This window comes from Crocodylus siamensis, chromosome 15 (assembly GCF_052110815.1).
Source record: "Crocodylus siamensis isolate JL-2025a chromosome 15, ASM5211081v1, whole genome shotgun sequence".
Classification (NCBI taxonomy): Eukaryota; Metazoa; Chordata; order Crocodylia; family Crocodylidae; genus Crocodylus; species Crocodylus siamensis.
In genome coordinates this window covers 45,411,065-45,429,391 of record NC_143409.1, presented here as the reverse complement: position 1 = coordinate 45,429,391, position 18,327 = coordinate 45,411,065, and positions in this window count along the sequence as shown.

The following is an 18,327-nucleotide window of genomic DNA, read 5'->3' as shown; positions in this document are numbered from 1 at the left end:
ATATATAGTGCAGGTCATTGCAACGAGTCACCAAGCTGTTTCTTGCCCGGGAGTCGTGTCTCGTGGGCCCAGACGGCCCCTCTGCTCATTGCCTGGGTGCCTCCTCCACCACCCTGCTTACCAGGGGTGCAGTCCGTGACACGTGGTGAAGGGTGTTAGGGCAGGGGGATTAATTAGGACTGAGAGATAGACAGATGGCTGAGATCTACCATATCAGGGAGCGATGAGTGGATATGCTTTTCCTGTCAGCATTACCAGTCCCAAGAGTTCAAACCTGGAGATATTTCCTCCCCCACCAAGAGGGTTAAAAATAATATATGCCGAGTTCTTTTTATGTCTTATGGATTTTCACCTGTCAAGAGTCCCATTTGCCAGCTTTCCTCTGCACCGTAAAGTCCAGAACTGAACATTGCTTTGTCCAGGGGCTAAAAGTCCCACAATCCCAGGAGCTGGGCTTTTAAAGACATTAGCAACCCTTGTGTGATACGTAATAAAGTCAGAATGGGTTGAAGCACTGTCCTGTGTGCTTGGAATATTTAATTAAAGCGTCATTCTGCAAACAGTCCCATTATGGTAACACTTTGAGGTCACATGCAGTCCTGACGCACACTCCCTGCCCCAGAGAACTGGCAGTCTCTGTGGGGCAATCGACTTGCTCAGTCACCCAACAAAGCAGAAGCTCTCCTGCTTCCCAGCCCAGAGCCCAGACCACATAGCATAAAGACATACATGTGCACAGAGCCCAATTCAGAGGTGTTTGATTAGCCAGAGCAAAACGATGAATGAGCAAAGCAAGGAGCATCTTCCCCCAAATCAACCCATCCCACCACACTCTGGGTGATCTTGGCCACTGGTAGTTAGCCAGCCCCTGTAATGCCTAGTGAAGCAATTCTCAGCTAGAAGGGGTGCAGCATCCTGGGGGCCTGGGAGATCCTTTCAATGTGATACACAATATTAGCACTGTTTGATATGCAAGCTTCTCCAGGTAAACCCAGAGAGATTTCAAATAGGAATCCATAGAGTCAAAACCATTGTGACCTGCGGTGATTTTTCTGAGTTCTTTGCAACAGAAGAATTTTTCCATAGTCAAATTACCCTTAGTTTATTAAGCTAAGAGGTGGCGTTTTTCAAGGGATGCCTTCTGTTTAATGAGGCTGAGAACCACTGATCTAGTATAACCAGGCAGAATAATACGTGGTTCAGCTTATTCAGTGCTGCCTGCCTTATCCCCTAAACTATGGTAATTACTGGGTGTGTTCACACACTCACTGCAATCCCTCTCAGCTAATCCATTTATACTGTTTAAATAAGAAGGAGGGGATGGGTGGAAATGACAAAACAGGTTTAATGGAGCCTGGTTGTTTAAGAAAATTGATTAGCCACTGGGTTCAAATAGCAGCTCTGAGTCCATCAGTCCCTATGACTAGACAAAGGCCATATGGCGGTGGATGCTTCATCAGCTATTAGCAGCATGGTTGTCATTTGTCCACTGTTCTCATCTCTCTCCTGTCTCCTCTCTTCCTCTTTTGCTCTTCTCCCTCATATCCCCCCATACCTGCCCTCTGGTTGGGGGTATGTGCTGGGAAGCAGAGCTGGTGCTCCAGGCTTTAAAACTGCATTGCATGGACATCCTTCCCTCCAGGATGAGCTGCAACCTCCTCCTGGCTGTCCCATGGCCCATGTGAAGTGAGGGCACCTCTCCCAGCCCGCAAAAGTCGTCCCCAGGTGACATAAATGGGCCCCCTCAACCACAGACTCAGCACTGGGGAAAGGGACTGACTAAAACCTGGAACACAACATTCACCTCTCGCTGTTTCTGTTGGGTGCATGAACGGGCTGCCAGCGGGAGAACCAGCCCTGAGCTGGGTTTTGCTACCCAAAATCCTGAGTTTGGCCCAAAACCAGAAGACTTTTTGATTAAAATATGATGTATGCCGGGCTGTCCGCTCCCCATTGGTAGATGATAGTTACTGTGTTGCCAGCTGTTCTCAGTGTATGATGAGCAGGGTGACTGGCCCCAGGTAGACAACCATGCCATTGGGCTAGGTCAGTGATTCTCACTGGAGGTGCCATGACACCCTGAGATGCTGAGACATGCTTTTAAGGTTGCATCCAGCCTCCTGGAAGGGGTGTGCAGGGATCACATGGAGGGGAAGGAGAGGCCAGCTGGTTTGGCCCAGCCAGGATGTGATGGGGCTGTCACCCCCAGCTGCTCGTGGAGGAGTCTAGGGAGGATGCGCCGGTGGAGAACAGCTGCAGCTGCTTGCGAGAAAGCAGTGAAGGGAGAAGCAGGACCTGCAGGGTGGGCCCAGACACTAGAGCAGGGAGGGGATCTGAGGGCAACAGTGCTGCGAGTGGGTGGCTGGTACAGAGTTGGGGCTTACGGCAGTGCCCTTGTTGGAGCAGGAGGCTGGGTGTGCTGCTGCCAGGCCTCGCTGCTCTGGAGCGAATGCAGCCCTCGGCCTGCCTCGCAGAGGAGCTGGCACTTGCAGGCAGCAACATGAAGTCTCAGTTTCTCACAGAGGTGTTGCAAACTGGTCTCTATCCTGCAATCCAGGGGTGGGTCCAGAGCGGTTACAATGGTACAGCTGCTTCCTCCCCAACTTTTGAACTGGATCACATCCCAGGAGCCCCTGTCTTGCCCCTCCATGCTTAGAGGCAGGTTCTTCCTTCCCATTTCCCTCCTCCTCTTCTCCCTCACCTGCTGCTCCTGTTTTTCCTACTGTCCCAAAGAAAGTGCCTATCCCAAGGAGCTCAGGCCCAGCTTCTCAAGGGCCTGAGTTAGCTGCCTAACTCCCACTGTAAGCAGCGGGAATGAAATACCTTTAAGGAGATGGGCCTCCCTGTCCAGCAGGGCTGGCTGCACAAGCCCACCTGGGCCCTGACTCCACACTCAGCTGGGGGGCAGTGCTGGGGGTGGCTCAAGCTGAGCTCCATGTTGCACTGGCTTCACTGCTCTGCAGACCTGAGCGGGCTGGACGAAGGCTCTGGCGGGGGGTCTATATGTCGCACCAGTGATGGGGTGGGTAAACCCACAGTCTGGTGCACACATGCAAGCCTCAGACACACAACTTACACCTGGGTTATTCATATCAGTTGGGCAAACCAAAGGCATAATTAACCAGTTGTGTACCTGGGCAGCACCCAGAGCTCATGCCCCACTTGCCACCCACTGTTACCCTACTGGAACAAACCTCTGCAAATTACACTGGCCTCAGGAGTGAACAGAGCACCAGATTTCCCCAGCAGACTACAGAGTACAATTACCATAGCTACCCACTAGATGCTGGAGTACCAGCTGTTTTGCACTGCAGTTCGGCTGGCACACTGGCGATTGCATTTGATGTCCGAGGTAACAGATCAGGATAAGTGCAGATTACTCCAGATTTTTTGGGGGGTGCTGATTCTACGTCAGATCTGTACAGCTCTGTGTCATGTCTCTGCTCCACTTTTACACTGGTGTAAACTCAGCCTGTGTCCAGAGCTTTAGCCAATTGCCATGTCTCGTTCTTAAAGGGCCACATTCCATGAATCCAAGGGGTGCTCAACCTTTTTAGACTCACGGCAGCCCCTTGGAAAATGCTAGCTTTTAGATTTTTCACCCATTTTTTTGATGACAGAAAAGTAATGAAGCTATTTGTCTCCCTGCAAAGCACACAGGGAGAGGAGACCACAACAGGTCAGAATACTTTTAATGTGACGGACCCCTTTTTATGGAATTTCTGGGTTTATATTGTGAATCGTGTTTGCACTCCTAACGGTGACAACATTGTGTGGCACCCTTGGAAAAAATCTCAAGGTACCCCAGGGCACTGTGCCCACTCCCTCACTCCTGGTTGAGAATCACTGTGTTCACTGAACAAAAATGATAAGAATAAAAATGCAAACGTAAAATTAGCAGGCAAGGTTCTTTGGGTAACCCTGCAAAAGTAAAATTGACATGTAATATTCAAAGTCACTTCTAAATACAATATTGTACAATGCAGAATTGTGCCAATAAATGACTCCAGATTAAATGTGTAGCAGAAACTAGAAAAGGGGAACAGAACCATTCAGTTCTGTCACATGTTGTAATCTAGGGGTTCCCAAACTGTGGTATGCGTATCCCTGGGGGTACACAGGACATCTCTGGGGGGTACACCAGAATGGCAGATTTCATTTTCAGTATAATAATAATTGATATTTAAGGGGTTAAAATATAAAATGTATGCTGGTAGGGGTACACAAGCAGCTGGTAAATCTGGAAGGGGGCATGCAATACGAAAAAAGTTTGGGAACCTTTGTTCTAATGTATCACAGGACAATGCTATTCGCAGTGTGAATTAGGAGTCATATCATTTTCTCTGTCTCCGTTTCAAGCTGGCCCATAAATCACTGGGTTCTCCCAGCAGTGCCAACCCCTCCCACCGCCCCCTGGGACTTCTCAAACATCCTCTCCACTGGGATGGCTGCTCTGTAAGCCGGCTCATCTCCCGCAGGGCGAGAGCCTCACCATGTGGAATGACACCCTGCCGAGTGTGCGTGTTGAGGCTTCAGTCCGATTTTCCCTTTGGTCTCCCGTCTTCCCGAGGTCACAGGCAGGCAATGGCCTGTGCACAGAGCCAAGGTGTGGGGGTTGTTAACCCCTTTAACTCACTGACTTAGAGGGATAGGACCCTTGTGCATAAGTCTGGGTGGTCACTGGAGTCTCCTTGAGAGACAGAAATCCCAGTGTCTGACCCGAGCCCGGCATGGCGCACCGCAGCAGGCTACGCCGGCGGTCCAGTGCAGGGGAGGCTGAATTTGCTGTCTGAGCAGTCTTGGTTTATTTCTTTAGGGGTGGGAAGCTTTAGGAAAGCAATCCTTTTCCCCCAACAAGACACCATCTCCAGCTCAGGGTCCCTTTCCCTTTAAGGCTTCCTGCTAAGAAGTTTAAAGAAGGGTAGAAAAAAGGGGGAATTAAACAGGAAGATCCTCCCCCCACCCCCTAGCAATTAATTAGGGGCCCTTGCAGAGAGGGGAAGCTAATAATCTTTTAATCCCTCCCTTCTACCCTGTCTCACACACACAGGCACACAAGTGTACATATACATACACGTGTATGTGCATATACACACAGAGCCCGCCAGAATTTCTCTCTCATGCTGCCTGTGATGTCTCCCTGAGTCCATCTACAGACCAACCAGCCCTCTTCCCTCCTCCTCTTGGAGACCCAGGTCTGCTTATATATGGCGTGGCGGGATGGCCAGGAGGGAGTGAGACAAGAGCTGAAGCTGGGGGTTTGTCTGGGAGACAGACAAGGCAGCTGGATGTTTTGAGGAGGAGGGAGTTGAATTAAAAACAAAGTAATGCATGGAAGCAATAAGCTGAGCTCCAAACCACTGAATCGCCATTGTATCCAAGGCCGGATGCCCGCGCTGGCACAGGCAGCGGCTGCATCTGAGGGGTGCTCTGGTACACAGCAAACAGGCCTGTGGGTTTTCTAGGGTAGGCACTGCTTCTCTCTGTGTTCATGCAGTGCCTGGGGCAATAAGACCATGGTCTCTGCGGGGACCTCTTGGTCCCACGCATCATAACAAGGAAAATCAGTTCCCAGCTGGCTGCATAATCAGAAACTGGCTCACATGAACCTCCACTGGCTTACTTAACAGAAACAAGCATGGGGGCTGTGGCTAGTCCAGGGAGTTGGTAATCGAGTCTTGTAGCCATCGGGTTACTAGCTCAAGCCTCCCTTTGTGGGGTTGGCATGGGAATGCTGTTTAGGTGGTACCAAGCCCTCCCTGTAGCTGCTGCACTCCCAGCACCTGTGGCAGCCTGAACAGAGGCTAGTGACCTGGCGGATGCTGGTAAGGTTCCCAAGAGCTGGAGTCAGGGCCCTGCAGTGCTGCTGCTGAGCAGTTGATCTTGAGGGAGCTTTCAGATGTGTATTGAAAGCCTTCTTCTTGCATCTCTCTCTCTCAGCACCCGCAGATGTAAGCAGCCCTCTTTACCCTACAGTTTCTCTGCAGCTGAGAAGAGCCAAAGACCTGATCCACAGTCTACTGAATTCAGCAAATGGCTTTCTTTTACACCAGCCTCTCAGCAGTCCTACGCAAGCAAACTGCTGAAGCCTCTTCCCTGTCCCCGCACTGCACAGAGGGTATTTCCTAGGCATAATCACACTTAATATGTGCTGCACACTGTAAATCCTTGGCCTTCTCTACCCTCAAGGGTCACACACCAGGGGCCATGCTCTCCAACAGGAGGGCTCCCTCACACCATACCCCACTCATCTGCCTGCAGGCCACAAGTAATGGGCATGAGATGAAGGCAGCTGACACCGCTGTCCTCTTCACTGTAGAGGTGGAGACTACAGGCCCTGTCACTCATTTCTCTGTCCTGATCTGGGCAGAAACCATTCCCCTTTGCACTCTGCTTAACTTGTCCCTTCCCATTTGATGGTGGTGATAGTTTGCACTCTGTTTTAGTAAATGCCCATTGTGTGGCACTTTCCAGACTGAAAAAGGCAAAGTCCCAGCTCCAGAGAGTGAGTCTGCAGCCCACAGATAAAGGCAGGGGCAAGGAAACTAGTATGGGATGGGGGAAGTGGTGTGGGTGGTAACCGGTTGTGTGAGGCAGCATTGTGGTTTGGTGGCACGTTGAATGTTTGATGGTTGTTCCCACTGTTGCCCCTCAGCCAGCCGCTTGGTTGGTTTCTTGCAAGGGTCATGCCACATGGGCAAGACACTGCAGGGTGATGCACGAGGCTTGGACAGCCCGACTCTTCCTGCATGCGGCACCAGGTCCTTGGCTTGGGTGAATCAAGCGGACTCCTACTGAAGTCAGCAGAGCTGCTCGCCGGCTGGCAGCTGTCTTTATCTCAGCATGACGGGACCAGTCTTTGCTTGCCGCCCTCTGCCCATTGTTCTCAGCTTAGGTGCTGAGCGCTCACCTCATCTCCAGCTGAGGATATTATATTTTCCATAAAGCCTCTTGCTGATTAGCTGCTGCAGAGTTACCTGAGTGGATGATGCTGATGGTGACGCTGTTGGCTCAAGGCCACGATGGGGGAGCAGGGAGATCAGAGAGGACAGAGCATGTTCTCACACACCTGACCCAGAGCACAAGGCCTGCAGAGTTAAGACCCTGTGGGATGTGGAGCCTGCAAGGTGCCCATATGTGGACAGCTTGTGCTGCTGAGCAGGTTTGACTGGCAGAGCTGGGTTCTCAACCCCACACACTGCCTCCACTCTTTTGATCTCTGAGAAGGGGCTGTTGTGCAGAAGGGAGGGAAGCTGTGCGGGGGGAGAGGGTCCAGAGAGGCAGCATCAAGAGGGCAGGGCTTGGTTAGGGTTTGTCTCACTGGGGTCCCAAAGAAAGCATGGTCGAGTATCTGGAGCTAGGTCCGGCTCCTTGTTCTTCTGCAGATTTGTCATGAACTGTAGGGTGAGTCACTGTAATTGCTCCATGCCTCAGTTTCCCCACCTGAAAACTGAGCATCATTCCTACTCACCCTGCAGAGGTGTGGGGTGAGAACAAGTTAGTTGCTACTTGTCAGTCCCTTTAAAGAGCCTCCCGTGGAAGTCGCATCCCCCAGCCCAAAGGGCTGCAGTTGCTAAGGGTGTCTATGTACTCTGGGCGCTGATGAAAGGTAATGATGTACTGAGGCCTCAAGAGAGTCAGGGTTCACTACTTGTCTTGGGACAGCCTGGGCAATGGCAACCCTTGGATTTCTCCCATGCTTGTCACTGAAATGGGGTCCTGAATATTGAAAGTTAAGCCCTGTCTTGGTTGCTTCCTTGAGGGGGTGATTGTCAAGTTTTAGCTCCCCTGCAGAGCTGGCCAGCAAGTTTTTGTGCTGTGAATATCTGTGTACTAGGAACCAGCATGTGACTCATTAGCGGCTCCCCCAGGCACTCTTTCAATGCTTACCCGGGCTAAATATGAAAATGCGCATTAGAGTGGTATCTCCCATCACGTAAACCTTAAACCAAGGGTTAGGAGAGGAAATCTGATTGTCTTGCATTTCAGGCCATGCTTGTTTCCCAGGCAGGGATGGGGAGCACCTGAACAATAAAGCACTGTACTAGAAATCCTCTTTCCCATATGCTTTTGGGTAGGGACATCTTTGTGACACTGTACAGGTGGCACCATAGCAGAAGTCTATGGAGCGAAGACTGGTCATTGCTGGAGACCAGGACTCAAGGCCATACCTCCATGCAGCTGCGTTGTTTCTGACCAGTTTACTGTGGCCAGGTTCTAGTCCGGGGCTCCTAATATGATTAGGCCATTGATTTCACTGGGTGAAGTGGCTGCTTATTCACAGGGGGGCATGGCTCCTCCCAGGGCCCACATAGAGCCGCAGTGCCTGCTCTCTTCACCAAGAAGCACCTGGCTGGGTGGGACCAGAGCCTGTCTTCTTGTAGATGCTCCTGTACTTTGGGAGCTGGGGTAAGTCAGTGCTCCCTGCTGTGCCTCAGTTTCTCCATGTGTGAAGCAGGGACATTGATGGCAGTAGTCTGTCTGCCAAGGAGCTGCAATGCTGAGCTCACAGGGGTCTGTCATACAAAAAACTAGAACTCTTGGTTCCAAAATTATACCTTTTATTGGACCAACTGGAAAATGGCAAGAAAATTGTTCTTTTCTGCAAGCTTGTGGGCTCAAAGTCCCTTTGTCAGGCTCTGGGAAAAGTGTAGATGGTACAAAAACTCCCCATAGGTAGGAAAGGGTCTGTCAAGCACACAGAGACTTCTCTGGTAGGGAAAGTCAAAGGGGTTCCCCCTCTGATTGTAGGGACTGGAGCTCTGCTTGCACCTGGTGTGCCGCTGTGTGAGCAAGTGCAGATTCTGCAGTGTGACATTTTACTCCGTGAAATGGATCCATAGCACTTCTCCACCTCTGCACCCTCAGGATGGAGGTGAGGAGGTACCTTTGCCCCACTGTATGGACAGGGCATGTAGGGGTGTTAGTCCCCACAACCCAGGCATGGGAGCTAGAGGCTGTGCAAGGGAAAGAATACCAGTGTCCAGGCTCTAAGCTAGCAGCCTGTTCACCAGGCACAGGCCATGCTGTCTGGCGGCAAGGGCTGATTTTTTCTTCCAGTGAGAGGTGCTGTGTAGAACAAGGAGGCGACCCTCCATCTCTGAGCCTAATTCTTCTCCCTGGCATACCCAGGCCTGCTTCACAGCAGGACCAGAAGGGTCAAGTGTACTACAACACCATGAGTGAAGGAGGGGGGTTAGAGGCACCATTGACTGATGGGATTTGAGAGGGCAACATGGATGGGGAGGTGGATGGGACCCACCAAGCGCCTTGGAAAATGGAGCTACAAAGACGACGTGGCTGGAATGGCCATGAAGTGTCCTGCACCCCCCACTTGGGTCCAGCTCCAGCTTCCTCCGGGGATGGGAGCCCAGACGGCAGCCACCTCCTTGGGCCGCTCAGATTCCTCCCATCCATGAAGCCTGTTTTGCAATATGTCCTTAGATGTAAATATGACAGTTACATAAGCAGATCCCAGGGCTTGACATTTGCAAGAGAAGCTACCAGGGTTTATCAAGGTGGGCTCCCCACCCCCTTCCTCCCCAGCCTGCAACAGCTGCTGACCCAAGCAGGGAGCGAGGGCTTCTGACGGCAAGCAGGATCAGGCCCTGCAAGAGGAGGGGAGTGAAATCATCCATCCCAGATGGAGGATCAGAGGGAGTTAGCTTTTAAAACGTGGCTGCTGATTCTTCAGAGTGCTGACACCGTCGTTTTCCCGCCTGCTGCCAGCCCCTGATCTCTTCTACTCCCCACCACCCGGGCAGGTGTCCCTGCTGGTTACATAACCCCAAGATAAACCCTTGCTCTGACAGGGCAGCACAATTTGGGATTTGAAGGTTTTAGCCTTTAAACTGGGCCTGTTGTCCATTACCAGGTGGCTGTTGGCAGGTGGCTGGGGAAGGGCTTTGGATTACGGGTGAATGGTAACCTTTCTGGGATGTCATAACTTCCATGTGGCGCAGGACTGCCGGCTTCATCCCCTCCTCCTGACTCCTTCTCTCCACCTCTAGCACCTTCTACACAGAGCCAGCCGCAGAGAGGGGCCTGAGGCACCCAGAGGGACCAGGCTCCCGTAGCAAGGCACAGAGGCCAGGCCCCCCGGCTCCCAGGTGCAACCCCAGTAGCGAACACTGTGTGTAGGTGGGCTTAGGTGTGGCCCTGGGAACACAGGCTGTGCTGGGGTCGCTGCTCATGCAATGAATTCGGAGCAGCAAAAGGGGGTTCAGTAGCTGGGATGTGGTGAGAGCGGAGGCTCCTCTTGCAGGGAACTTTTCTGCTTGGATATCAGCAGATACCCACTCCTTACTTTCTTACTGCCAGTTTCCACTCTGAAGCCCTGGGAGGTGGCCTGGCTACAGAGTACTTGGCTGGGGGCAAATAGAGATGCAGGGGTTGCCTCTCTGTTCTGCACAGCACCTATTGAACCCAGGGCTCAAGAAGAATGACCTGGTGAGGCGGCTGCGGGTGCTCGACCACCTGGGTGACGGCGATCATCGCCTGCTGGGACTCACCATCCAGCGCAAGGTGGCAAAGGCCTGCAGCAAGGAAGCAGCCCTAGATTTCAGGAGGGCAAACTTCAATGAGCTAAGGAGAATAGTTGGGGAGGCACTGAGGTCCCGGAGGGGAGGGGAAGGGAGCCAGGTGTCCAAGAAGAGTGGTCACTCCTTAAGGAGACAATCCTCCAAGCCCAAAGAGAGGTAATCTCAACACGGATCAAAGGGGGCAGGAGGGCACACAAGCCCCCATGGCTCACCAAAAGCATCCGGGAATGTGTCCTGGCTAAAAGGGAGGCGCACGCCCAATGGAAAGGAGGGGCCAGCACCAGGGAGGACTACACCTCGGTTGCTGGGGGATGCAGGGGGGCAGTCAGGAAGGCCAAGGTGGAGATGGGACTGGGACTAGCTTCCCAGATCAAGGACAACAAGAAGTCCTTCTTTAAATACATAGGGGGGGGAAAGAAGGTACCGGGTAACGTGGGGCCCCTGCAGGACACACTAGAAAATTTGGTCGTCACACCAGATGACAAAGCCAACATATTTAATGATTTCTTTGCCTCCATTTTCCTGAGCAGGGACCAGAACAGCCACCCCGCTGCTGGGCCCTCCTCAGGCCCCAGGGGAGGTGCACCCAGGCCAAGGGTTAGTGAGGATGTAGTCAGGGAACATCTGGAGGAACGGGATGTATTCAAATCAGTTGGTCTGGACGATCTTCACCCCCGAGTGCTGAGGGAATTGGCCGAGGTCATTGCAGGACCCCTGGCACGGCTGTACGATCACTTGTGGTGCTCTGGAGTGGTGCCGGAGGCCTGGAAGAGGGCCAATATGGTTCCCATCTTCAAAAAGGGGAGGAAGGAGGACCCGGGAAACTATAGGCCAGTTAGTCTTACCTCAATCCTAGGCAAGCTTTTTGAGAAAATTATTGTAGCACATATCCATGAGGGGCCAGCAGGGGAGGTCATGCTTAGGGGCAACCAACACGGGTTCATCAGTGGCAGGTCCTGTCAGACCAACCTGGCGGCCTTCTATGATCAAATTACCAAATCCTTAGATGCAGGGGTAGCGGTCGATGTAGTCTTCCTGGACTTTCAGAAGGCCTTCGACACTGTCTCCCACCCTGTTTTCATTAAGAAACTGGGGGACTGTGGTGTCAGCACCTACACAGTCAGATGGGTCACCAACTGGCTAGAGGGTCACACCCAGAGAGTGGTGGTGTTTGGGTCATTTTCAACTTGGAGGGATGGGGGCAGTGGGGTCCCCCAGGGCTCGGTCCTCAGGCCTGCACTGTTCAACATCTTCATCAGTGACTTGAACGAGGGGGTAAAAAGCACCAAGTTCAAATTTGCTGATGACACTAAGATGTGGGGGGATGTGGGCACGCTAGAAGGGAGGAATAAGCTGCAATCAGACCTGGACAGGTTACAGGGGTGGTCAGATGAGAATAGGATGGGATACAACACTGACACGTGCAAAGTGCTGCACCTGGGGAGGAAGAGCCGGCACCATACCTACAGGCTGGGGAACTCTCTTCTTGTCAGTGCAGAGGCAGAAAAGGATCTTGGAGTCATCACTGATGTCAAGATGAACATGGGCCGGCAGTGTGGGGACGCGGTCAGGAAGGCCAACCGCACCTTGTCATGCATCCACAGATGCATCTCGAGCAGGTCCAGGGAGGTGATCCTCCCCTTCTATGCGGCACTGGTCAGGCCGCAGCTGGAGTACTGCGTCCAGTTCTGGGCGCCGCACTTCAGGAGGGATGTGGACAACATGGAGAGGGTCCAGAGGAGGCCACTCGCATGATTGGGGGCAGCAGGGCAGGCCTTATGAGGAGAGGCTACGGGACCTGAACCTGTTCAGCCTCCACAAGAGAAGGCTGAGGGGGATCTAGTGGCCTGTTACAAACTAGTCAGGGGGGATCAGCAGGCATTGGGGGAGTCCCTGTTCCCCCAAGCACCGCCAGGAGTGACCAGGAATAATGGTCACAAGCTGGCAGAGGGTAGGTTTAGGTTAGACATCAGGAGGCGCTACTTCACGGTCAGGGCGGCTAGGGTCTGGAACCAGCTTCCAAGAGAAGTGGTGCTGGCTCCTACCCTGGGGGTGTTTAAGAGGAGGTTAGATGAACACCTCGCTGGGGTCGTTTGACCCCAGCACTCTTTCCTGCCATGGCAGGGGTTGGACTCGATGATCTGCTCAGGTCCCTTCCGACCCTAGAAACTATGAAACTAAGAAGGTGGGGTAGATTCAAACCTGGTCTCCCGGGCTTCTCCTCACTGGCTTCTGGGTCTCATTCTTCTTCCTGAGATACCTAGGCCTGTTTTTCAGCAGGATTGGAAGGGTCACATGTGCCGCAACCCTATGGCCTGGGGTTCAAGATGCAGGGATTTGAGAGGTGATCCTGTGCCTGCCCTCCTCTTGCTCTGTTGCCTTTTTTAAACTTCTCATTCTCTTTGATTTAAAACCAAGGGTCCCCACCTTCAGTGCACAGAGCCTCAGCCTTTTCAGCTGACAGGACAGGAGGGGGAAAACTGGCCTCTCTTCCTCCACCTGACTGGGAGCAGAAGTGGCCCTGATAGGCATTTTGTAGGCTGGGCTGAAGAGCTACACTCACCCCCGCTGCTACTCCTGGTAGCTCCCATCGGACTGGCCCGGATATGACACGTCACAGCCTGACTTCCCATCTGAAGATGACAAAGCTCATCTTGCAGCCACTTCTCACCTCTGCATTTCTTTTGGGAATACCCCCTAGTAGCAGCTAGTGACTTACGGGCTGCTCCAAAATCCTTCTGGGATAATTTTGAAGACAAGGTAAATGTGAACAGTCTGCAGTGAGGTGGGGCAGTTGCATAGCTAGTCCTCTCCCCTGGTGCCCCACTGTGTGTGTGGCTACACCGTCCCCACTCTTCCTGTGTTTAGGGCTATGTTCACTGGGGATGAAGCTCCATTACTGCTGTCCTCTCTGGGTCATTTCAGAGCTAGGTTCACTTCAGGCCAGCAGCATATTTGATCCCAGCTTGATCCACACCAATGGAGCAAAGGGGCCTGGAGCAGCTGTGCTTGAGGCTTGGACTGAGATTAGTTAGTCAGGGAGGCTACTGAACGCGCTGACGGTGCTGCCAGCAGGGACATTACTGACCTGCGGTGCTGGGGGCTTTGCCCCGAGGAACAAGAGCAGCCTTGGAGACCAGCTGGAAATGGTCCATGAGCCGTGGCACTATACTGACATGTGTGCAGCCCAGCCAGCTGGCAAAGCCACCTGGATCACACACAGAGTTTTGTTTCATCCTGCCCCCACCCCTCACACCCCTCCCCACCCCACCCCACTGACTGCTATACCCCACAATAGCACAGCCTGACACTGAGGTGAGATGAACTGAAGTACATGGGCCATGCCTAGCCTGGCCACAGCTTTGTCTGGGCCACCACAAATGACCTAACTGGAATCATTTTGGGGTTGGAGAAGAGCAGCCATTCACACTACTGAGATTCATGAGCCATGCACCCAGGACAGAAGAGAGGGCTACAGCTGGGCATCTCCTTCCAGTTTACTCTTGGAGTCCCAGCATAGGCCCAGCAGCTCCTCCCAAAGCAAAGTGCTGGTGCTGATGACTGCAGCTTTGCCGTCATCACTTTGGAAAGCACCTTCAGGCTTTCCACTTGGAAAGGGTTTTTAAACCATCCACACCCAGCAGGACAGCAGTGGTCCTTTGCCTACTGGGAAGCAGAGGTACTAATTGTTATGGCATGGAGCTTCGGCAGTGGGACATACTGTGGCTGAGCTAAACCTATGCTGAAGATGACTAGTGGCAGCAGCCATCACCAGTGCTGTCTGTCTGTTCAAGGAGCTCACGTGGCCTCCATCCCTGAGCCTTTAAGAGAGCCTCTCACCATCCTGAATGCGGGGATTTCTGTCATCCTCACAGTGCTTCTGTTCTCAGTCTGTATGTTTTTAACACTGCAGATTCCTATTTGAAAGCCCTGAGTTTAATCTTGTGACTCCTGTTTGCACCCCTCACCGTGCTCTCAAGGCACCCCAGGGTGCTGCAACACCCTTGCTGAAACTCACTGGAATGGAGGAACTGCAGCCTAGATTGTCTGAGGTATTTAGGAGCCTATTTTAGGTGTACCAAAGTCAACCACTTACATTCAGCCTGTATCCTCTAAATCCAGCAGTCACCTGGCTTTCAGAGGGGCTGGTATGAGGCCACCTGAGCATTGAGGCTGCCTCACACATAATAAGCTGTCCAGAGCTGTAACCCTAGAGCAGGTTTTCAGGCTAAGTGCACCTCTGCCTATCTTGGCAGCTGGCCTAATTGTGTAGGCATGTTCAGAACAAAGCTACGCTGGGTGCAGAATAACTGGGGCCCAAGTGCTTCTTGTCCTGGGATAGCCAACAACATGGGGGCCGGGGGGAGCAGCCTCATCGAATGGGGAGCCGTGGTTCAGATCCCAGCTCTACCATAGTTTGGGCACAGGCTTAAATGAAGGCCTTCCATAGCCAAGCCCAGTCATGCCTACAGTCAGACTCCCTGTCTGGCCTAATGGATATTTCAAAAAAGTGGAACAGCTCCAATGAGACAAAATTGAGAGAGGCATATACCAGAAGGCCCAACTGGGTGGGTGGGGAACTCATCAGGGCTGTGAGTTCGAGTCAGTGCCTGTCATAGTAAAGGCTTCAACCATCGCCCCTAGTAAAGGCAACTCTTGCTGCTCCCCTTTTGGGCAGGCCAGGGAGCAGCGGGGGGCATACAAAGTCACCTCTAGCAGGTTTCTGCAGAACTAAGCACTGCCCACTCTGCCATGCTGCCTTCTGAAGGTGGTTTCGCCAGGCTGCGTCACCCAAAGCAGTAGCTACACACGAAACTAATTGAAATCAGACTAGAACTAAGTGCAGGAGATTAATTACTGGAGCAACTTTCTTGGGGGCTTGGTGAATGGACTGCCCCTTGAGCAGCTTGCTGTCATCTGCAAACTTGCTGAGGGTGCACTTTATGTCATCTTCCAAGTCATTGATGAAAATAGTGAATAAACCCAGCCCCAGGACCAACCCCTGGGGCACTCCATTGAATCAGTTAGGGGCACAACCTCTGCATCAGAGCTTCTTAGACCTTAAATGCTGGAGGGTGTAAGGCGGAGAGGAACAGGTAAAAAGTCATTGGCATGCCCTGTTCACTCACCCTTTCAGCATCCACTCTCTGCCACAGTGACACAGGAGACCTTGCAAGATGGACCTATGGTCTGACTCAGTAAATGGCCATTCTTATGTTCAAAGCCCAACCAAGGGTCTCCAGGCTGCAGTACAGAGGCTCTGCATGATCGCTTTTGCTGTTTAAATGGGAGGAAATGCTGGAATTACAGCGTGGAGGCAGGGAGTGAGGCAGGAGGCAAAGAATGGGGAGCAAGAGAGCCTATCACCTTCCTATGTGACCTCAGGTAATACACATGAGCAGAAGTAGTGACCATCCTGAACGTCTGCTGGAGAGTGCCCCGAATGAGGGAGAAGAGCCCAGACGGTTCAAATTGGGGCAGACATCTAGAAGAAAGAGATTCCCTGAGCTGAGCTGCTCCAGCTGCTCTTCACTGAGCAAAATGGCTCAGTTTGGGGCCCCGCATGCACTGCTTCCCCCAGAGAGAGGCCAGCTAGCACACCTGCCACGTGGCAAGTACCCTCATACCACACATTACTGGTCGCTGCCCTGAGGCTGAGATGCCCACTCTCCTGCCCCAGCAAGGGACAGTGGGCTGGACTGCCTGGGAACTCTGCAGTACTCCCCCAGTGCTGGTAAAGCTCACTTCAAAGGCAGCCATCACTGTCTGCATATATGCTGTATACTGCTGAGCTGGGATCAGTTTGGCTCCTCTGTCTTGGCTTGTGGCTGAGAAGGGTCCACATATCACTTTGGCATGGCCACAGCCTGGAGCAGCGATGAGAGAGGGCTCTGTGCTGAGGGACGTGCCATCAGGGCAGGGCGGGGAGAGGAGGAGGCATGGACAAGCTGCTGGAAGGTTAAAACCCAAGCACGCAGCACAAAGTCCAGGGAAAGCCTGTGGGTGTCACACACAGATGCACATCCACAGGTGACTCATTGGCTCTGATTGCCATGGTCCAGGTTGCCCTTGCTCTGGGATGGGGTGGTCTGTGGCCCACCAGTGAGCTTCCTCCACAGCCAGGCCCCTATGACGGTCACGCTGCATGGGCTGAATCACCCCTCCTGCCATTAACACCCCCCAACCCACTCACCCATTCCTAATACAGTAGCCCCTCAAGTCTCTTACACACACACACACACACACACACACACACACACCCACACACCCCTCCCTCCTTCAGCTCTTCTGGCCTCAAACCCTGACCTAGATCTCTGACAGCCGCCATCTGTAGCCGTGGGCCTCCTCCTGCCCTCAGCAGAATTATGACGCTGAGTTAATGCGGAGAGGAGCGAGCTGTCGGATTGCTCAACCTTCATCCCTTTGACGGGGCTCAGGCACTTTGAGATCATTTAGAACATCCAAAGCCCCAGAGCCGCTCCTCGGCCTCACCCTGCCTGTCAGCACACACACCAGTGCACACTAAATATAGCCCCCAGGGCCTGGGCCGGGGTTCAGTGCTTCCCCAGCCCTTTATGAGGGCCATATCCTTTCCCAGCAACTTCTTGAATCCCACTAGTGCTTTCCTGTGTGCAAGGCTGCGGAGCAATGGCTTCTGTGTCTCTTCTTGGCTCATGCTCTTCCCATTGCTCTCATTGCTAAAAGCCGGATCCAGAGGTCAGTGGCTGGTCATTCATTGACTTCAGTGGGGGTCTGGCTTGGGCCTAAAGACTGCAGTTTGACACCTGCAGTGTCACCTTTATAGGTGACACCAAAGGCAGAGCGAGGGGCCTCAGTCCTGAGGCAGCCCCACTGCTCTGTACGGGGGGCATGTCTGTGGCAACTGCCAGCCTCAGAGCCCGTTTCTTTGGTGCCAAAGATCATCCAAACCATGGTCAGGACTGGGAGGTGAACACCTGTATCCCCTTCCCGTGTGCCTGCTGTAGTGCCTCTTGGTACTGCAGTGGGAGTGTGGGGAAAGCTGGTGTGGGCATGGGCCTGCCACCACTGCACCATGCTGGGCATGCACAGGACTGGCTGAGTGGCTGGGATCAACATTGCCCTCCAGAGGTCAAGGCTCACAGAAGGTGATGTTTCCAGCACTATTTACCAGTCACCTGAGCACAGCATGCTCTTGCAGCCCAGATGGGGGCCTGGGGCTTGGAAGAGCAGGGCCAGATATTTGGGGGTTGGGATTGGGGAGGGAGCAGGGTGTGCATGTGTGGGTAGATGTGCATGTGTTCATTCGTTCTAGCATCAGAGCAATATGGCTCTTCGGGCCAGCCTGGCATTGGTAGAATAGCTGCAGCTGACCACTGCCCCTGACTGCACAGACCCATCAGGTACATGGGGGGACAGGGGCAGACCATGAAGCACTGCCTCACAGGTGTCATTAGGCTCAGCTCTGCAACTGGTCAGCAAGCGGAGGGAGGCAGGAAGGACAATAGGGAAGAAAAAGGCCTAACAAGCCCCTGACACAGCTTCCATCCCGACTCATGTCTCCTCAGTATGGCTTAGGGCAGCATGACTGGCCTGGGAACAAACCTGAGGCACTGCCATCATTGTGGGTAGCCCTTTGTGCCCTTGAGTATCTCCAGTTGCTTCACAGACATTTGTGCATTAAGCCCAATGACTGCCCCCCAGCACACAAGGCTGGGGAGTTTCATCATCGTCCCTATTTTACAGATGGGGGAAACTGGGACTGGAGCACCAATCTCCATAGTTCCCTACTCTGCTGTCCCAGTAC